The 23,202-nt window shown below is 36.0% G+C and overlaps 2 long non-coding RNA genes across 2 annotated transcripts in view; both read right to left on the bottom strand.

Annotated features, from left to right (window-relative positions):
• The window catches only part of LOC146958516 (uncharacterized), a 40,225-nt gene extending 33,268 nt beyond the window's left edge, over nucleotides 1-6,957 (bottom strand). Inside the window, exon 1 of the long non-coding RNA XR_015024660.1 lies at nucleotides 6,870-6,957. This is a non-coding gene — a long non-coding RNA (uncharacterized LOC146958516). The remainder of the gene's footprint in view (nucleotides 1-6,869) is intronic.
• A 14,726-nt stretch (nucleotides 6,958-21,683) lies between these two features.
• On the bottom strand, nucleotides 21,684-22,274 carry LOC146958515 (uncharacterized). The gene is made up of 2 exons (XR_015024659.1): nucleotides 22,107-22,274; nucleotides 21,684-21,948 (listed from the first exon to the last, which is right to left on the bottom strand). It is a non-coding gene; the product is annotated as an uncharacterized LOC146958515 (long non-coding RNA).
• Between the last annotated feature and the right edge of the window lie 928 nt (nucleotides 22,275-23,202).

Raw genomic sequence — 23,202 nt, 5'->3', positions numbered from 1 at the left:
AACAACAACAACAAGTCTTATCTCGCTAATTAGGGACGGGCAACATCGATATCAACATTCGCATGACACTTGTACAATAAATATCAGACAACACAAACAAGTGTCTCATAAAAAATTGTTCTTCTTTTTTTGTTTAGAAATTTCTTAGACAAATCTCAAACACAATTGCAAGAGTTTAAAATGTTTTTGAGCAATGTTAATCGTTGAGGGCTTAAAGACATTCAATTTGATTACAAGTTTTAAAGTTTTTTCGATAGTAGATGGATAAATAAAATGTCAAACATTATCATACTTTGATCTAAATTTTTTTTTAAATGAAACAAATTGCTCAGTTTAGATGCATATGTATATATTTTGATTCACAATGTTTTCGCTGATTTATATATATATATATATATATATATATATATATATATATATATATATAGAGAGAGAGAGAGAGAGAGAGAGAGAGAGAGAGAGAGAGAGAGAGAGAGAGAGAGAGAGAGAGAGAGAGAGAGAGAGAGAGAGAGAGAGACGTTGGTGTCTTGTATTTTTTAAATTAACGGTGTCTATGTTTCAGTGTCCGTGTCGAAATCCATGTTTTATAGTTCTTGTAACACCGTGTTTACATAGATGCCATGTTATAGGGAGCAATTTGACAGAGTACAAGAATACTAAAAAAAACGTTATACTCTTGATAGCTATTTTCTTCCCTAAATCCTCAAAATACCAAAATCTCCAAATGTAGGAATCCCTCAAATCTGAAATCTGAGAGAAAAAAAAAATCCTCAAATCTGAAAGAAAAAAAATCCCACAATCTCTTTTTCCTTTAAATCTCTGATATTTTCTTCCCATAAATAGTGGAGATATGTGGAAGTAATTGCTTTGATTCACACTCCCCTGTATATAGTGGGGAGATGTGGATAGCATGAGTGTGATAGTGAACGATTTCACAATTTCAAGAGACTTTGTACAATATATTATCCATGATTTTATCAATGTACGTAAAATTTTCTAGAGTCAATGATAAATTCCAAGAACGTGAAAAAAAATGACTTTGAATGTAGTACTCTATCTATCAACTATGGATGAATTTCTTACAAATCTTCCCCTTCACAGTTTAAGACCATCTCCATTGGAAGGGTCTTAACGGTACCTATTAGGTACCTCCAATGGAGAGAATTTTTTTCAGGGTCTTATAAGACCCGGGGTCTTACTTAAGACCTCCACTTTTAAGCGGGATCCACACTCTTTTAATATTAAAAAATTAAAATATAATGATATAAAGTTATTGATAGTTGATTAGTGGGTTTCATTTAAGAACTTTGTGTGAGATCTGGGTTGGAGTGATTGAGTGCTTATTAGGTACTCCTATTAAAAAAATTATAAATATGTGATGTGTACACGTGGGACCCATTTAAGAAACCCAAAAATGGGTGTCTCCATTGTGGATGCACAATGGAGACACCTATTTTTGGGTTCTTAAATGAGTCTCACGTGTACACATCACTTATTTATAATTTTTTAATAGTAGTACCTAATAAGAACTCAATCCCTCAAACCTTTCACCTCACAAAAATTTCTTAAATGTGACCCACTAATCAACTATCAATACCTTTATATCATTACATTTCAATTTTTTAATATTAAAAGAGTGAGGATCCCGCTTAAAAATAAGGGTCTTAAGCAAGACTCCGGATCTTATAAGACCCTGAAAAAAATTCTCTCCAATGAAAATACCTAATAGATATAGGATCTTAAGATCTTCTCATTCGAGATGGTCTAATGATAACCACACACAAAAAGCGTTAAAAAAAAGAGTATATTAGACAGATGCAAAAAGAAAGATATAATAGACAACATATCGTAAAAAATAAGGAACTTTTAAGCAATTAGCATTAAAGATGCTCTGATAGTGACAGAACCTAAAGCCAGATTAACTTCCCAAACAAAAAGTGTAACTAATAGTTGAGGAATACCCAGGAGGGTGCCTGAACGAATTTTTTTTTTAATGCCCTTAAATGAAACCAAATATCCAAAAGTACCCTGGTTGAAACAAAAATACCAAAATTAGGTGGAGTTTAGTATGGGAAAGGAAACTTTTTCCCATGAACATCATGGGAAAGTGAGTGTTTCAGCCAAAGATTTATTATTTTTTTAATTGAATGGTCCAGATCTTTCATCTGTTACCTCTTTACAACTTGTTGATAAACAAAAAATGAGACCCCACACAGAATTGTTTATCTATAAATTCCTTTGAAAAATTGTTTTTCTATAAATCGATTTTTATGTTTTTAAAGATGGGCCATACGAAACCCCACGTATACAAAAATAATTAACACTTTTTTATGGAGATTAACATTTTGTTTAAGTCAAAAATGACTAACGCTTGTATTATTTGTCTTAGCGCTGTTTTTTTTTGACAAACTATTTATTTTAAATTCACTTTAAACAAATTAACGCCATTAACGTAAATTTAAACAAATTAACGCCATTAGCTTAAAAAAAACACCATTAACGTAAAAAAAAAACCATTAATGCCTCGTCTTTCATGATACATCACCATTTTTTTAATCGAAAATCCCAAATTTCAATGTGTATCAAACAACAACAATCTTTTTTAAAAAAAAAACCTAATCAGGATTCGGATGAGGCCTAAACTGGTTTCGGATCCGATAACCATACTGAAATTTTGGCACGTTAGACTTACGATGTTCCAAACGATGTTCCAACACAGGACACAGTAAATAGATGTTGTATAAGATGTTTAGAACATTAAGCTAACAATCACAAACATAATAAAAACAGAATAACAGACAAGAAAGAAAAAGAGGCACAGAGAAATTGTTAACCCAGTTCGGTGCAACGTCACCTACTCTGGGGGCTACCAAGCCAGGAAGGAAATCCACTAGTGCAGTCCGTATCAAAAGCTCTCAGCAAACCACGTTTGCACTTAAGGCCTAGAACCTACCCCAACTAGACTTCAACCTAGGAACTCCTAGATCTGAGATCCCATCTCACTCCCTTACAACAGATCACAATCCCCTGTGATTCCCAAATTACAGACTCAAATCAAATGAGGTTACCCTCAAAAATAACAACTTGCAACCTTGCTTAAAAGCTTAGATGCATTTCACAATCTACCTAGCTCCTTGCTTAAAAGCTTTGGAGTAGTGTACAATATTACAACTCAAAGCACAGTCCTAAACATGTATCAAGATGATACACGAAAGACTCACAAGATATAAGACTCAAAACCTAAACAAAACTCTATTTTGTAAACCAATGTCTTGAATCATTCTTCAGGTCTTGCAGCCTCCTTTATATACTGAAGCAAGGCGTGTCATTCCTTCAATCATGCTTCAGATCGGATCAGTGACTTCTTCATTAAGCAATATGGACGGATATGGAAACTCTTAGAAAGTAGGCTCATTAAAAGTCACCTTAAAAATACTTTCCTAAGTCATTTTAACAATTCCTTAAGAAATCACATATGTTCTGATCTCTTCATAATTGCACACGGTTCATACCAACACATGCTGGTGTGGATTCCTTCAATCAAGCAAGCGCGTGCGTAAACATAGGTCAAGCCCAGAACATACAGAACAACTCTTGATGTTGGAACATTGTGTTCCACATCTGAAGTGAATATTTGTTTTAGGCAAAAGTGAAGCCAACATACAAATATCCAACACATACAACTACCTGTGAAGCCGCCGATAAGAGTTGTCTTATTTGTTTCCTTTTCTGAATTCTCAGCATTTGCGAACACGGAACAAAACAGATTTCACTAGCGGCAAACAAAATGGTATATATAATTTGGTGGAGGAAGAAAAGAAGAGGAACAAGAAGAAAGATGGGGCAACGAGAAGAAGAGTTGCAATGACGGACAACTGAATCATTTTTTTTATGAGCGTTTGTTTTAATTTTTTGTTGCAATAATGGACAATTGAATCATGACAAAAGGGGGTGTAGTGAGCGATTTTATGTGAGGTGATTCAGAAAAGTACTTTCTCAATATTTGCCATTATAATATGTTTTTATTAAAAAAAAATTAAAATCACAGCAGGTGATACACAGGCAGTTGTAGGTAAAAAATCAAACTTTCCCATGATGGGAAAAATGTTCCTTTCCCAGGCTAAATGCCACCCCAAAATTACCCTACTTTTGCATAGTTGACCACTATGTCACAAGTGTGACTTGTGACCTACCTATGTCACAAGTTGGACTTGTGACATACCCCCTATGTCTCAATTGCAACTTACCCTCTCTCAAAATTTGCAATTTTTTTTGTCCTTATTATATGTCACAAGTGGGACTTGTGACATATTTATTTATTTATTTTTCGTTTTTTTCTTTTAATTTAATAGAATTAGTTTTAAAATTTTTAAAAAAATAATTGAAATAAATATTTATGATTTAAGATGACACATTTAAAGGGACAATACATTCAAATGAAGAATAAATATAAGGTTGTGCACAAACTTACCTCATGTCCATAGGTTATGCACAAACTTACCAGATGAATTTGGAAACAAAAAAGCCCCGATGAGCCAGAGAATGTACCTCCTTGTACATTTTATTTTATACTCAACAGACGAATCTTGTGTTAGACCGTAATTCAGGTTATCAGTCAAGAATGTTAACGATAATTGGTAACTTTTCGTATGTTCAATTGGCATTTCCAATCCCAACAAATCAGAACACTCTTCCCAATCAATATAAGGTTTTCCTGTAACGACACGTCCACCGTAAGGTAAACCAAGTAACATGTAGACATCCTCTAACGTGATTGTGCATTCACCCGTTGGAAGTAGGCCCGACCTTGGGGCAGTGCAAGGTGCTCAACCAGGTCGGGCCTCCAAATACTACGGGCCTCAAACTAAAAATTAAGTCTAATACCCACCCCCCATTTAAATAAAAAAAAATATGCGTTGTATCCTTTTCTTTTTTAATTCCTTTCATGTTTAGAAGTTCTTCTGATTCTGATTTTTTTTAATGAAGTTTAGCTACACAAAAAAATTATGTTTTATTTTACTAGGGGACTATTTTAAAAAGAGAGTCGAGCCTCCTATTTTACAGGGACGACCCTGGTTGGAAGATGAAAAGTGTGTGTTTCGGGCCTCCACCTTTCAACCAGAGCAGTTAAGAGATGCAAATCCATTTTATAATTGTCTAATTGACTAATCTCCCAAAACCCGGCTTGATCTAAATAATCGTTGATGAGTGGACTTGGTCTCTCACGCGTGGCAGATTTGGCATAAAAAGACAAATGAAGAAAGATATAGGTCGTAAGTCCATTTTGTGACATGGGGGATAGGGCGCAACTCCCATATGTGATGGGAGAATACAAGGTCGACCTGCAAAGTAAATGGTGCGTCTGTGGAAAATTCAGGGCATTACACTTACCTTGCTCACATGTCATTGCCGCATGTTCTAGTTTTAGCTACGACTATAAAACATTTTGTTGGAACAAAATGTGTTTAACAATAAACCTTAAAGAGTTTTGATGATAACAAGGTATTAAAAATTGTAAATTGGACTAGCTAATATTTGTTCAAGTGTATAGGACCTTAATTAAAAAGTTACATCATTTATTGGTTCTGAATGAGCAAATGAAGAGCTAAAGGAATCAACAAAAAATTGAAGCTTAGTGCTTCTGAAGGCAACTCGCTCCTGAAGAGAAAAGTGCTCCTGAAGAAAAGCCGCTCCTGAAGTTAGTAAAGCGCTCCTGAAGAATAGTGCTCCTGAAGACAAGAGGTCCAGAAGCCACATCATCAGAAGCTGCGTTATCAGAAGCTGCATCATCAAAAGCTATGTTATCAGAAGCTGCCTCATCAGAAGTCATTTCACCAGAAGCTGAAGATCAACTGGATTTGCAAAAGATTCAAGGATCGAAGAATCATCAATGCAAAAGCTGTCTATTGGATTCGAAAACACAACAAAAGATTAGTGGAATTTTGCAACGGTCATTTCAAAGATGTTTGAAGGCATGTGCTTGCAATTTGGATGAAAGCGTTGACATTGTACTATTGTACGAACTGTACAACCACCTTCTCCACTACTCTGTTTTGTGTCCACGCTACAAGACAAGAAAACAACTTCAGAATACGGCTTTGCCTGCATAGATGTTCCTTTGGATAAGGAATGGATTTCAAATTGGTTCTTCATAGGACAACAACCAAATCAGGCAAAAGATCATTGGTGAAAGATCAAGCTTCAACAACGACTCTTTGATGTGCTGGCAATTTCACAACGTCTCTTTCACACCTCTATATAAAGGAGTGAAGACTTAGAGAATTGGTAATGCAAGAACGCTAAACAAAAGACTCTCATACAAGTGCCAAACCTCTGCTGAAATTGTTCTGCATTCACTTAGAATTTCTGTGTCTCAAAGTCTTATCTTAGAAATTCTTAAGTCATTGAGTCTGTATCTGATTTGTATTGTGAGCACCTCTGATTGTATATCAAGTGTTCAACCTTAAACAATTTTCTGTGTAATTTTGTTTAGTTAGAAGTCTCTTGCAGTTGTGCTTGAGCAGGAAGTCTCTTGATTGTGTTCTTGAGCAAATGAAGTCTCTTGCTTGTGTGCTTGAGCAAAGGAAGTCTCTTGCTTGTGTGCTTGAGCAATTGTAATCAGATATTACTCTTAGTGAAATCTCCTTGGAAGTGCAAGGGGGACTGGACTACTTCCGGATTGTGGAAGGAACCAGTATAATTGCTTTGTGTCGTTCTTCTTCTCTCTCTGTTTTATTCCGCTGCATTTAGATTCTGATAATCACTTCAGAAGCCGTCTCACTTAGCTTCTGATCAAGTGCGTTCAGTTTTAGGAGAAACGAATAATTTTTAAAAACACAATTCAACCCCCCTTCTTGTGTTTTTCTCACCTTCAATTGGTATCTAGAGCCCTGGTCTGTTGTGTAACACTTAACCGTGCAACAGTCAAAGATCTGAGAAAAACATGTCTACTCCTCCTCCTACTGGTTCTGATGATACTAGCTATAAACATGTCTCACATGATTATAGTGATAGTAAGAAATCCAGTGTTGGAAAGATTCCAAAATTCAATGGAGATGCTGAAGAATTTTCTTGGTGGAAGACCAACTTTTACAGTTATATCATGAGCCTAGATGAAGAATTATGGGATATTCTGTAAGATGGTGTTGGTGATTTAGTCCTTGATGAAGAAGGAGCTGCTGTGGATAGAAAGAAACATACTCCTGAGTTGAAGAAACTCTACAAGAAGCATCATATTATCAGAGGAGCTCTTGTCACTGCTATACCCAAAGCAGAGTACATGAAGATGAGTGACAAATCCACTGCTAAAGCTATGTTTGCTTCACTCTGTTCAAACTACGAAGGCAGCAAGAAGGTCAAAGAAGCTAAAGCTCTCATGCTTGTACATCAGTACGAGTTATTCAAGATGAAGGATGATGAAACTATTGAGGAGATGTACTCAAGGTTTCAAACCTTAGTCTCTGGGCTACAAATTCTAAAGAAGAGCTATGTTGCTTCTGACCATGTGAGCAAGATACTCAGAAGCTTATCTGCAAGATGGAGACCAAAGGTGACTGCCATTGAGGAAGCTAAAGATTTAAACACTTTAAGTGTCGAAGATCTTGTTAGTTCTCTCAAAGTTCATGAGTTAAGTCTTAATGAACATGAGTCTACTAAGAAGAGTAAATCAATAGCTCTTCCATCCAAAGGCAAGTCATCAAAAGCTCTCAAAGTGGTTGAATCTGAAGAGGAAGATCAATCAAGTTTAGATTCTGAACCAGATGCTGCTGAAATGGCCATGCTCTCAAACAGACTTCAATATCTGGCCAATAAGAACAGAAAGTTTTTAACCAAGAGGAGTAACTCCAGAAGCTCAAGGAAAGAAGATCAGAAGGGATGCTTCAACTGTAAGAAGCCTGGACATTTCATTGATGAATGCCCTGATCTTCAAAGAGAAAAGTCAAAGGACAAGTCAAAGAGGTCTACATTCAAACCAAGCAAATTCAAGAAGCAGATCAAGCAGAGTTTAATGGCAACCTGGGATGATTTGGGAAGTGAATCTGGATCTGATAAAAAGGAAGCTGATGAAGATGCAAAGGTAGCTGTTGAACTGGTAGCAACAGCAACTTCAGAAGCTGGATCAGATTCAGACTCAGAAGATGAAAATGAGGTATATTCCAAAATTCTCAGAGATGAACTTGTTGAGTCACTTAAAGAACTTCTTACACATTTTGAAGTAAGAACCAATGAGTTGAAGGATTTAAAAGAAAAATATGCTGATTTGGTGAAACAGCAAAAATCAACTCTATTGGATCTGAAAGCTTCTGAGCAAGGACTTAGGGGCTTTGACTTCATGTGTAAAACGTATGAAGATCAGCTCAGGTTCTTATGTCAGAAGCTACAAGAAAAGTGTAATGAAAAATCTTTAAGTAACCATGAAATTGCTCTTGAAGATTTTATTATATCTGGCATTGACAGAAGCAGAGTGGCTTCTATGATTTATAGCATTTACAAGAACAATGGCAGAGGAATTGGTTTTCCAGAAGTGAAACTTGAGAAAACCAATCTAAAATCTTGTTGTGAATGCATCAAGGAAGGTCTGAAAACCTTCTTTGTACCTGAAGGTGCTGAGTTGGAAACTGTTGTTCAATCAGAACCTGAAGCTTCTAGTTCTAAGGCTAAGATTACTTCAAAACCAAAGAACTCTAAGTCAAAGGCTATGATCAAATCTGATTCCAAGACTTCAAAGATCAGGATCCTGAAAAGATCAGAACCTGTACCTCAGAGTCTGGTGAAACCAAAATCTGAGGTTCTGAAGTCTAAGTTTCAGAAGAAGACAGTTACTGCTTCTGAAGTACCAAAACCAAAGGTAATGGTTAATCAGAAGCAACCCAACTCACAGCACAAGGTACAAGGAGCGAAGAGTAAAGCCTTAAGCACTAACCTTCCAGGACCCATAGGACAATGGGTACCTAAATCTGAAAATGTCAATGATGCAGGTATGTCTAAGAGCAGCACCAAAGCAAAGATCATGGTACCTAGACAGCGGTTGCTCAAGACACATGACAGGAGAAAAGTCCAGTTTTCTCAGACTAACAATGAAAGAGGGAGGAAATGTGAAATTTGGAGGCAACCAGTCAGGCAAGATCATAGGTACAGGAACTATTGCTAATTCATCTACCTCAATTAATAATGTATGGTTGGTAGATGGTCTTGAACGTAACCTTTTGAGCATTAGTCAATTTTGTGATAATGGTTATGATGTGCTTTTTGAGAAAACCAACTGTACAGTAATCAACAAGGAAGACAAATCCATTGTGTTCAAGGGAAAGAGAGTTGATAATGTCTATAAAATCAATTTTTCTAAACTAGCTGATCAGAAGGTGATTTACCTTCTATCAGTGAATGATAAGAAATGGATGTGGCACAGAAGGTTGGGACATGCTAACTGGAGGTTAATCTCTAAGCTTAGTAAGTTACAACTTGTCAAAGGGCTACCAAACATTGACTATCATTCAGATGCACTCTGTGGTGCATGTCAGAGAGGGAAAATTGTGAAATCATCTTTTAAAACCAAAGACATTGTTTCAACCTCAAGACCCTTAGAACTACTTCACATTGATTTATTTGGACCAGTGAGTACTGCATCCTTGTATGGAAGTAAATATGGATTAGTCATTGTTGATGATTACAGCAGATGGACTTGGGTGAAATTCCTGAAAAGTAAGGATCATGCATATGAGGTATTCAGTAACTTCTGCACACAAATTCAAACTGAAAAAGAGTCAAAGATTTTGAAAATCAGAAGTGATCATGGTGGAGAATTTGAAAATGAGCCATTTGAAGCTTTTTGTGAAAAACATGGAATTATCCATGAATTCTCCTCTCCTAGAACTCCACAACAAAATGGGGTTGTAGAGAGAAAGAATAGAACTTTACAAGAAATGGCCAGAACCATGATCCATGAAAACAATTTGGCTAAACATTTTTGGGCAGAAGCAGTGAATACAGCATGTTATGTTCAAAACAGGATCTATATTAGACCTATTTTGGAGAAAACAGCATATGAACTCTTTAAAGGAAGAAAACCCAATATCTCTTACTTTCATCAATTTGGATGTACATGTTACATTCTGAACAACAAGCTCTACCAAAAGAAATTTGATGCCAATGCCCAAAGAGGAATCTTCTTAGGTTACTCTGAAAGGTCAAAGGCATACAGAGTGTATAATTCAGAGACACTCTGTGTTGAAGAATCTATGTAAGTTAAATTTGATGACAAAGAGCTTGAAGATAAAAATTCAAAGCAGGGTGAAAATGTTGCAGAGATACAGGTTCCTGAAGCTACTCCAGAACCTGATCAGATAGCTGAATCTGAAGAAAGTCCAGAAGCTGAACCCACATCAGAAGCGCAAAATGAAACTGCTTCTGATGAAGCACAAGATGGCTCACATCAAGTAGATCCTCCCAGAAACACTTTCAAACACAAGTCTTCACATCCCGAGGAGCTAATCATTGGAAACAAAGATAGTCCAAGAAGAACAAGATCTTACTTTAGACAAGAAGAATCAATGATTGGACTGATCTCAATGATTGAACCTACAACAGTTGATGAAGCACTATCAGATGATGGATGGATCTTAGCTATGCAAGAAGAGTTGAATCAATTTCAAAGAAATGATGTGTGGGATCTGGTACCCAAACCTCAGCACAAGAACATTATTGGAACAAAATGGGTATTCAGAAACAAGTTGAATGTTGTTGCACAAGGGTATAGTCAACAAGAAGGCATTGATTACACTGAAACATTTGCTCCAGTTGCAAGATTGGAAGCAATCAGGTTACTTCTTTCCTATGCAGTTAATCATGGCATAATATTGTATCAAATGGATGTCAAGAGTGCATTTCTTAATGGCGTCATAGAAGAAGAAGTGTATGTCAAGCAACCTCCTGGATTTGAGGATATTAAATATCCTGACCATGTTTTTAAACTGAAGAAATCACTATATGGCTTGAAACAAGCTCCCAGAGCTTGGTATGATAGACTAAGTAATTTCTTAATCAAAAATGATTTTAAAAGAGGACAGATTGATACAACACTCTTCAGAAGGACCCCTGGGAAAGATATTCTTGTTGTGCAAATATATGTTTATGATATAATATTTGGTTCTACTAATGCATCTCTTTGCAAGGAATTTTCTAAGTTAATGCAGGATGAATTTGAAATGAGCATGATGGGAGAGCTGAAGTTCTTCCTGGGCATTCAAATTAATCAATGCAAAGATGGAGTCTATGTTCATCAATCAAAGTATACAAAGGAGCTTCTGAAGAAGTTCAAGCTTGAAGATTGTAAAGTGATGAACACTCCAATGCACCCTACGTGCACCTTAAGCAAAGAAGATGAAGGAGCTAAAGTTGATCAGAAGCTGTATAGAGGTATGATTGGTTCTTTGTTATACCTTACTGCATCTAGGCCAGATATTTTATTCAGTGTATGCTTGTGTGCAAGATTCCAATCAGATCCTAGAGAATCTCATATGATTGCTGTCAAGAGAATCTTCAGGTATTTGAAAGGAACAACTAATCTTGGACTCCTTTATAGGAAATCCTTAGATTATAAGCTAATTGGATTCTGTGATGCTGATTATGCTGGTGATAGGATTGAAAGAAAGTCAACCAGTGGCAATTGTCAATTTCTGGGTGATAATCTTATATCCTGGGCTAGCAAAAGACAAACAACTATTGCTATGTCTACAGCAGAAGCAGAATACATTTCAGCTGCAAGTTGTTGTACACAACTACTTTGGATGAAACATCAGTTGGAAGACTATCAGATAACTGCTAACAGTATTCCCATTTATTGTGATAATACTGCTGCTATTTGTTTGTCTAAAAATCCAATTTTGTATTCAAGAGCTAAGCACATTGAAATCAAACACCATTTTATCAGAGATTATGTTCAAAAAGGAATTTTAGATATACAATTCATTGATACTGAAAATCAATGGGCTGATATATTTACTAAGCCTTTAACTGTTGAAAGATTTGATTTTATAAAGAAAAATTTGAACATGCACTTTGTGTTTGATTAAATGATTGCTTACTCCTGAATAGGATTTTAGGTTCTGAAGTTAGTTCAGAAGCAGTAGTCCATCAGAAGCTCTTTATTGAGGTTATGAGGAAAACTCGCTTCTGATGATGACGTCAGCATCTCAAGTCCAGAAGCTGGATTTTATGCTTCTGAATAGTAGAGTTAGTGGAAACGTTGGGAGTTACTTTTTATGGTAACTTCTGGCCCACTAACTTGGTAGTTACTCTGTGAACTTCTGACGTGGCCTGTTTGTATTGGTGTATAACTAAAAAGGGCAATGATGATTTAATAGCTTTGAAAGTACTTTTCACGCGCCCCCAATTTTGTCATTAATGTTATGTTTGTTTGTCTCTTTTGAATTGCAATCGTTTTACTTTTAACACTTTGTCAATTCACACACTACTCACTCACAACAAACACATTTGCTTTCAAACCTTTTGCGAAGTAAGCGCATTCTCTCAACCCTAGAATCCTAAAAACATCATCTTCTTCAAATCTTCTTCAATCATCAAATGGCATCATCAAGCTCAAAAGTTTCAGAATCTACTTCAAGCATGCAAGGCACATCAGAATCTGGGTCCGTGTACAAAGAGAAGACTATGGATATTCCATGGAAATCCTTAATAGTTCAAATAGAATCACCGGTGGACTTCGCTTCACTTAAGAAGTACGAAGTAGATATGGAAAGTTTGGTAGAAACTCAGAAGCTATCTGAGTATTTCAAGATGCTGAATGGGCCAACTTATGTGAACTTGATCAAGGATTTCTGGTTAAGGGCTGAAGTGTATAATGGAAAGCCTGCAAAGGTCATGGGTAAACAAGCTGGGTCAAAGAAAGGGAAAATGATCATGGATATGAATCCTACCTCTTTTGAAAGCTTAGAAATAAGGTCTGAAGTGATGGGCATTCCTATAACCATCACTGAGAATGTTATAGCCAAAGCTTGTAGAGTGGATGCAGAAGGAAGATTTCAAGAAATAGTCAAGAAGGAAGATGTCCTGCTAAAAGGCTACTTCAACACTCTTCTGGGTGGGAACAAAGATGCTAAGCCTTCTGAAATGAAGATTCACAACAGGATGTTAGTGAAATTCAGTAATGATTGCTTCTTTCAAAGAGCATGAGGGTCTGATCAACCTAACAACCAACAGAAGCTAGCAATTTACTTCATGGCTATTTTGGATAAGATAAATTTCCCAAGATATGTCATGGATCATCTCTGCTGGGCTATAAATGAAGGCACTGTTAGAGGAAGGAAACAAGTGCCCTATGGAAGATTGCTATATGAGATCTTTTATCAAGGAAGGGTGGTGGATTTCTTGAAAAAGACAAGGAGTGCTTCTGATAGTTGCTTTGAAGTCTCTACTGCTGAAAGGACTATCAGTAGCAGGAGCTTATGTTCTATGAGGTTCATCAAGGAAACTCCTGAAGATGAGAAGTAGTTAGAGATGACTACTGCAGAAACTAAGATTATCAGGGATTTTCCTTCAATCTTTGAGGAAAGTAATCCTGATATCTTGGCTAAATCAGTAGCTGAGTATGTCTTGGAGGAAGATGCGAGCTCTCAGGAGGAAGCTGCTCCTGTTAAGAGAAAGAAAGTCAAGGGTACTTCTACATCAGAAGCAGCTACTGATAAGGGCAAGCAACAGAAGGTTGCTAAGAGAAAGAGAGGGAAAGCTGAAACAGTTTATCACAAGGAAAAACTGGATGAAGCTATGGATGAGTTGGAAATAGAAGAAGCTGAGCCCAAGCTGAAGAAGAAAAAGGCACCTGTTGATATGAAAATCTCTATGGTTGAGCTGACTCCTGCCAAGGCCAAAATGGCTAAGGAAATTGCTGATTTTAAGTTAGCAGATATAATGGAGAAGAAGAGAATTAGGGCTGCTTCTATTCCCATAAAAAGAAGTAAGGGCAAATCAGAGTCCATCATCACAGAAGAGCATCTGAACAAAGCTCTTGATGGGATAAAAGCAAAAGAGCACGAGAAGTCTGAAGAAGTCAAGGAAGTGGCTGTTAAAGCTTCAGAAGCGGTTCTAAAAGCACCTGGTGCTACCACTTCAGAAGATGTCAAGGTATGTCAGATTCCAGTCACCTCTACCCCCATCTCACCCTTTTCACCACAAGCAACTGAGCAAGAAGAAGACACTTCTGTCTTAGAAAATCTTTCTTTTCACTATTCAGGTGAATTACCACTAGTCAAACCCAACTCAGAGAAAGCCTCTGAAGCAACTCCAGAAGCAACTGCTTCTGAAAAGGTTGTCTCAGAAAGCCCCCATCAACAACCACCTGAACCACACAAACCCACATCACCTCCACAACCTCAATCACCAACTGCTAACATTGATCCCCAACTCAACTCTCAAACATCAACTTCACCACATCAACCACCAACCGAAACTGAAACCAACTCCCCACTTAACCAACAACCAGAAGAATCCTCTCACCAACACACTCCCATGGACATTGATCCTGACCAACCATCAACCTCAACCTAAGCTGAACAACTCACAATTCCAGAATCCATCCTTGTTCAAGATAATACTCTTAATGATTCTGACCTGGAAACCCTTGAACAACCACCCCTGGACATCCTGGAATCTGAACGTATTGACAATGAGCTACTCAAGATTCATTCTGAAATGCATGGTCTGGTGGATCAAAGAAGGACAATTGATCTCACCAATGCATATGAAGAAGCATGGACATCACTTCAAAACAGAGCTGCAGAGTTAATAGAAGCTGTTAAGGCCAAGTGCATCAGAATCAAGGAAGCTTCTGTAAGAAGGTTAATGGAGAACCTGAAGCAAAGACTCAGAGTCAGAAGTCCTAGACTGCTTCTGGCAAACAAGCATTTCTTCTCTGAAATGGAATATTTGACCAGAGACGGAAGGATGTTCAAGCTTCTGAGACAGAAGATGGCAAAGCAACAACAAGAAGCTAAGGAAAGGGAATTGGAGCTTCTCCAGAAGCAACAACTTCTTGAAGATCAGTTGAAGCAACAAGCTGAAGAAATGGAGAGGATGAGGAAACTACTTCAAACCAAACCTTAGTTGCACACCTTAGTGTTTATATATTGTTTGTTGTTTGTTTAATCCTGTCTATTTCTTGCTTCTGATCACTTCTTATCTTAAGTTTCTTACTGCTTCTGAATCCTTCATGGTTCTGATTCTTGAATGCCTGAATACTTTGTTTTGTTCATCTATATACTCATTGCTTGGTTTTTTTATTTTTTGTAATAGATTTTAGGTTCTGATACTTTATTATACTCTCTTATTGTTTGAATTTTTTTTTTCAAATCTTGTTGTCTTGTTTTTTTATAATGACAAAAGGGGGAGTATATGTGATAGTATTTAAAGGCTCTGAGCCCCATTAATGATATTTGAAAATTTTGAAAAACTTATAACTTTTTGTCTTACCTAAAGAAGGGTGTATCAAAAAGGGGGAGTATCAAATTTCAAATAAAATTAATTGAACCACTCTTCTCATCTATAACTTATTTCATTTTAAAGCTCTAAGATTATTATTGCGCTAAAAATGAATTTAATTAACCTGGATAGAACTTAGGGGGAGCTTACAAACCTCACCTTAAAGACTATCAGACTCAGGGGGAGTTTGAGCTTACAAACCTCAGATTCTGAGCTTACAAACCTCAGAACCCCAAAGTCAACTTGTTAATTGGATTAACAACAATTGATCAATTTTAAATACTATTGTTTGTCATCATCAAAAAGGGGGAGATTGTTGGAACAAAATGTGTTTAACAATAAACCTTAAAGAGTTTTGATGATAACATGGTATTAAAAATTGTAAATTGGATTAGCTAATATTTGTTCAAGTGTACAGGACCTTAATTAAAAAGTTACATCATTTATTGGTTCTGAATGAGCAAATGAAGAGCTAAAGGAATCAACAAAAATTGAAGCTTAGTGCTTCTGAAGGCAACTCGCTCCTGAAGAGAAAAGTGCTCCTGAAGAAAAGCCACTCCTGAAGTTAGTAAAGCGCTCCTGAAGAATAGTGCTCCTGAAGACAAGAGGTCCAGAAGCCACATCATCAGAAGCTGCGTTATCAGAAGCTGTATCATTCAGAAGCTGCATCATCAGAAGCTATGTTATCAGAAGCTGCCTCATCAGAAGTCATTTCACCAGAAGCTGAAGATCAACTGGATTTGCAAAAGATTCAAGGATTGAAGAATCATCACTGCAAAAGCTGTCTATTGGATTCGTAAACACAACAAAAGATTAGTGGAATTTTGCAACGGTCATTTCAAAGATGTTTGAAGGCATGTGCTTGCAATTTGGATGAAAGCGTTGACATTGTACTATTGTACGAACTGTACAACCACCTTCTCCACTACTATGTTTTGTGTCCACGCTACAAGACAAGAAAACAACTCCAGAATACGGCTTCGCCTGCATAGATGTTCCTTTGGATAAGGAATGGATTTCAAATTGGTTCTTCATAGGACAACAACCAAATCAGGCAAAAGATCATTGGTGAAAGATCAAGCTTCAACAACGACTCTTTGATGTGCTGGCAATTTCACAACGTCTCTTTCACACCTCTATATAAAGGAGTGAAGACTTAGAGAATTGGTAATGCAAGAACGCTAAACAAAAGACTCTCATACAAGTGCCAAACCTTTGCTGAAATTGTTCTGCATTCACTTAAAATTTCTGTGTCTCAAAGTCTTATCTTAGAAATTCTTAAGTCATTGAGTCTGTATCTGATTTGTATTGTGAGCACCTCTGATTGTATATCAAGTGTTCAACCTTAAACAATTTTCTGTGTAATTTTGTTTAGTTAGAAGTCTCTTGCAGTTATGCTTGAGCAGGAAGTCTCTTGATTGTGTTCTTGAGCAAAGGAAGTCTCTTGCTTGTGTGCTTGAGCAATTGTAATCAGATATTACTCTTAATGAAATCTCCTTGAAAGTGCAAGGGGGACTGGACTACTTCCAGATTGTGGAAGGAACCAGTATAATTGCTTTGTGTCGTTCTTCTTCTCTCTCTCTGTTTTATTCCGCTGCATTTAGATTCTGATAATCACTTCAGAAGCCGTCTCACTTAGCTTCTGATCAAGTGTGTTCAGTTTTAGGAGAAACGAAGAATTTTTAAAAACACAATTCAACCCCCCTTCTTGTGTTTTTCTCACCTTCACATTTGTCGATAAAAAATTTACGAATGAGTGTGTATACTATGTATACAATATCCATTTCGACGTGGTTCACCACCAACAGTATTGGCCAACTTATGTAGGCTCAAAGGTGGTTCCCGATTCAGCGATGCGCAGAGCAAAGAAAGGTCGTCCCGTAATTACTCGCATTAGGACCGAGATGGACATTGTTGAAAATGAGGGGAGAAAATGCGGCATTTGTAGGATGACCGGTCATTCCCGAAAAAATTGCATTAATACTGAACATCAGTAACAATCTAGGCATATTTTTTATTGCATTTGGTCTGTATTGCATTAAATATTTATTCTTCGTTTGAATGTATTCTCCCTTTAAATGTGTCATCTTAAATCATAAATATTTATTTCAATTATTTTTTTAAAATTTTTAAAACTAATTCTATTAAATTAAAAGAAAAAAACGAAAAATAAATAAATAAATATGTCACAAGTCCCATTTGTGACATATAATAAGGACAAAAAAAATTGCAAATTTTGAGAGAGGGTATGTCGCAAGTTGCAATTGAGACATAAGGGTTATTCACAAGTCCAACTTGTGACATAGGTAGGTCACAAGTCACACTTGTGACATAGTGGTCAACTATGCAAAAGTATGGTAGTTTTGGTATTTTTGTTTCAACTAGGGTACTTTTGGATTTTTGGTTTCATTTAAGGGCATTAAAAAAAAAATTTCGCGCCTGAACAGTAACCGACCAAAGATTAACAAAAAAATAAAGGCTTATATATGTCATTAGTCCCTGCAGTTATACCATTTTTTGGGTTTGGTCCCTGCACTTTTTTTTGCTTGGTTTTAGTCCTTGCACTTTATAAAAGAATTGGTTTTGGTCCCTGCCGTTAGTCAGACGTTAAAAAAAAAGTGAAAGTTAACGGAGTGCCACGTGGCCCAATCATTGTATGGCACGTGGCGCAAAAAAGAAACATTTACAAATTTAATTTTAAATCAAATAAAGCAATTGATTTTTTTGAAAGAAAGAAAATAAAACAATTGATTTATAATTATTATTATTATTAGCTTACTGTTCATCATCTGTTCCAAACTTCCAATCCCATATCATCACCGTTTAGGCTGTTACAATGGAGTTGTAAACTACGCTTCTCTCATTTTCAATCCTATCCTTATTTCTTGTTACAATACACTTATAGATTATTCTTCTTCTTGAAAGTTTGGTGTTGGTGCCACTGTTTTTAGTGTATTTACAACAGAATATGACACACCACCACCATTTCTTCTTAGCAATTGAACTGCAAACTTTCGAAATTCATCGAGCCTTGAAGACAAATTTCGAAGTCAATTTTGCTAGAAGATGCTTTAGAGAATCGGTTATAGTCAATTTCTCTATCAATTTCACGACCTCATTCAATTGAAAACCCTAAGTTTCATCTATCCCCCCCTTACAAAAAACCTTCAATTGCCGTTTATGTTGTGCAAACTAGGATTCCTACTTAACACTTACAATAACAATACTATAGACAATATATGTGTTGATGGTGAAGAAAAACATAAGTGAAGAAGAAAAAGTGAAAATCAATAATGTTGTTGTGATGGTGAAGGGTGAAGGCCGAAGGGCAATGGTACAAAATCGTAACACAAGAGGAATTGGGTTTTTAAAGATTATGTTACTAATTATTAATAAAATAACAATAAAACAAATTATATTATAATTCAATTTCTTTATTTGATCTAATAAAATTTGTAATTATTCCTTTTATTGTGCCACATGGCATGCAATGATTGGGCCATGTGGCACTCCGTTAACTTTCACTTTTTTTTAACGTTTGATTAATGGCAGGGACCAAAACCAATTCTTTTATAAAGTGAAAGGACTAAAACCAAACAAAAAAAAGTGCAGGGACCAAACTCAAAAAATGGTGTAACTGCAGGGACTAATAACATATATAAGCCATAAATAAACTAGTTCACTCATTAGTTTGATGTGGACCTAGTTAATCACACTTGAACCCAACATAATGAACGTAAAACGTGATCAAGGGAAACAAATCAGCACAAAATATTGTTGTAGTTTTTCTTTTCGTGAAATTACTATGAAACGGATGATAACCACAAATGCAACTCGTCATGTTCATGTAGAACAAGAACATCGTTCATTTAATTAGCAAATGCTGCATGATATAATTTAGGTCTGTTCTACATTACCCCTTATGAATTGCGGGTAATTTACTCCTAACAAAGAAAAATTTCAGTTTCTTCATCTTTACTCTTAGAATCAGTTATCATTTTCATCTCAATAACATCAAACTTCTTCATTTTCTTCCTTCAACATATGATCTTCATCTCCTTCGTTTCAAAAGCAAATATTACTTGTCATTGGAGGTAAGTTATCACCAATTTATTAAGGGGTAGTGTAGATCTCACCATTAGTTATAAATTATAACCACCACAAGAATAAGCATGATTATGCTAAAGATCACTCTCATGCATACGGCATACCCAATATTAATTCTACTTATTCTTCTCCATTTATATTGACTTAGGATATTGCACATCGCCGACAAGATCTCGTGGAAGAAGATTATTCGCTGTTTAAAGTAGTCATGTTGAAAGTTGAAACAATATTGGCATCTTAAAAAAATCGAACTAAACACGAACTATTAATAGATTACAATTCTTGATATAACTTTGTAATGTTTGGTCTGTGGGAAATTCTTTCGTACAATGATTTAACAATGTTGACTCAAGTTTTTTGAAGTACTGTTGTTGTATGATCATATCTTTTCGTATCACTTATAAAGTTCAGCCTAGTTGCTAGTTCAAATCGTGTTTAAATAGTGGCACCCTGCTCAGATCAGAAGATATGTTTTGTTTGGAAGTGGTGGCTAGCTTGTGACTTAATTTTTTTTTTTATAACAAAAATGACATTTGTCGCCATTAGATTGATGAAGAACATTGATCTTACTGTAATCCCTCCGCACTAGAATTTTTTCACACTTTCTTCACCCTCTCAACCAAAACAACACCAGATGACGGCAACACCTTGCATATATCCTAATCTTCTTCGGGCCTGTTTGGTTTGGCTTCTGAGAAGCAATTCTAGCCCAAAATCAATTCTCTACAGTGCCAAAAGCAATTCAAGCCAAAAACAACGTGTTTGGTTCAGCTTTTCAGAATTGCTTTTGTCCTCCAAAAGCAATTCTCCATGAAGCTACAAATCCTAGCTTCTAGCTTTTCTAGAATCAATTCTCCTTGAACAACGTGTATAGGTTTGTATATTTTATTATTACAACACGTTATTTTACTTTATTGCCCTTTATCAATTCTCATTCTTTATCAATTCTCCTTTAGCTATGTCTATTTTAGTAATTATACATTCAAAAGCAATTCTATATAATTGCATCCAAACATAAATCATTTTGTTTAATCAATTCTACATAATTGTATCCAAACATAAATCAATTCTCTCAGAATCAATTCTGTCAGAATCAATTCTATCAGAATCAATTCTCTCAGAATCAATTATATTCAAAGCTGAACCAAACGGGCACTTCCTTTACTCCCAATAACCTATTTCAACTTTCGACCACTCACCCCTGTATTTTCTTCAACGAACAAGGATAGAAGGATAAATTACACACATCAAAATAATTGGATGAATATTCCAGATCTGAAGAAAATCAGGTTTGATAAGATCTGCTCAAACAACCATCTTCATCGTAATAATCGTGATTCAAATCATACAAATGAATATTTTACTATTGTGAAGGTTTATGGGTGAGCATTATAATTTTTCAATTTTCTGGAATTAAACAAGTTTGAACAACATCTATGAAAGTTGTCACGCAAGAGGGGGGCGTGGATTTTCATTTTAAAAAATGGGAGGTGATTACTTCCACGTTGAGGCACCGGAGGTTGGTATAGTTGCACAACCGTTTCCAGAACAATGATTGAAGATTAAAAATCCAAAATAATATGAATATACAAGTACAATCTCAATTATCTGCAAAAACTCAAGAGAAAATTGAAGAGGTTGCTGTAACTAACACATATTTGAGAGGTTGTAGTTGTTGTTGTTGGTGGTGGTTGTGGGCAAGTAAGCAGACACCGAGAGGGAGAAAGAAGGATGGCGTAAAAAAATCTAGTGTTAAGAGAGCATGGTAATACTATGGTCTTAAAAAAATATTAAAAACATCCAATGGTTGCCATCCATTTTAAAAACAACAAAAAAAAAAATCAAGTCTCCTACGGTAGGAGACCTAAAGAGTTCTCCCACCGTAGCCTTTGCCTATCTTTATATCATGCGAGACTTGTGTTTTATCTTCTTTTTTTTTTTTGACGGAAAAAAGGATTTCATTAAGGAACCAAATCTGCTGCAATAGAAGAAACTATACAAGGACGGCATTCCTCAATCCAAACAGTATCCGAGGAAGTTAAAGCAAATTTAGCTAAAGAATGAGCCGCCATATTAGCACTACGTTTAACATGACTCAATGAAAAGGAATTAAAACGGAAACTAAGACGATTACAATCAGCAACCACCATACCAAGGTAAGATTGATTATTTGAAAGGTTGTGAAAACCACGGATCACGTTAAGGGAGTCACTTTCAAACATCACCTGGAAAAACCCCATATTGAGAGCAAACTGAATCGCTAGCCTTACACCCAATGGCTCGCCAACATCAGGATCTGGAAGTGCTTCAACAATCCAAGTAGCTGCTGCAACATCTCCATATGAATCTCTAATAAAAAACATTCCATAAAAAAAAATACAATACGAATTACCGAATTTTCATAAAGGAAATCAACTAAATGTGCATGGTGCAAACTAATTCAATAATACCCAACATCCATAATTTAAATATAACTGTTTCAAAAGAAATATATTTGTAAAGGTTACATTTAAATTACTTCCCCACTCTTGTGGCCGGAGTGCACCTTTCCATTCCATGTGAATACACCACTCAATTCCTTAACCTTTTGGGTGAAAGACAGGAATTGCACTTTCTAGCAAAATTACTCAAATCATGCCATTATTTCATTTCATACTTTAATTGAGTTTAAGTCTAAACATACATAAAGCCACAATGTTCCTGATAAGATTGTTGCCTACTAGTCTAAAATTCTCAATGTGTCAATCACCTTAATTATTTCAATCATGTTTTTACTATCACAGGATCAGCATGATCAGATATGGTTTGGCATCTCAAACTTGGTAAGTGTCAACTCCCTCACCAGAAAAATTTACTAATATCTTAATCATATTTTCATTGCCATCTGTCAACATTGCAGTGGTCTGAATAGAACTGAATTTAAATCCCTAATTAAGTAAGGTTTTCGGTTCGAACAACGTAGATTGAAAAAATTGATTGAAAGGAGAGACTTTCACTAAAAGGTGACAACTAAATTTTGCAGAGAGATTAGTCATCAATAAAACTGGTGGATAATAACCCACTTGAGTTGGTCTTGTGGTATTGGTTTGGGTTTGGGAGTATACCTCTCCTCAATGTCTTAGGATCGATTCTCTTTGGTGTTAATTTTGATGGACTAATTTAGCTTCTTAAAAGAAACCGGTGGATACTTCAAGCTACTAACATGGTTACCAAATTTTTTTCTTTGCCAACAATTGACTCAAATGATAAAATTTCCTAAATTCCAAACTACATAATATCCCACATCAGATCATATAGGACAAGGAATATTGGGTAAGAGAAGAGGGACAGAGAGAAGACGTTTATCAGTTCCGTAATAGTTTTTTTTTTTTTTAAGGAATGATGGCGTAGTAGTTGTCACTACGTCATACAAATAGCTGGTAAGGGTAATTGAGAAGCATTTCCTTATGAGAGAAATCCCATCAAGTAGACATACTCAACAAGGTTGGACCTTAGTAACAACAATAACAACAACACTATAGTTTCTTGATTGAGACAGTGTCACAATTAGGACAAACACAGCTCCATCCTCATTTTATCTCCATTATAAGATTGGTCACCTTT

Source organism: Medicago sativa, chromosome 1 (genome assembly GCF_051527215.1).
Source record: "Medicago sativa cultivar Bolivia chromosome 1, Bolivia_mono, whole genome shotgun sequence".
Lineage (NCBI taxonomy): Eukaryota > Viridiplantae > Streptophyta > Magnoliopsida > Fabales > Fabaceae > Medicago > Medicago sativa.
The sequence above is the reverse complement of the archived record's forward strand: the minus strand, read 5'-3'. Positions and strand labels throughout refer to the sequence as shown.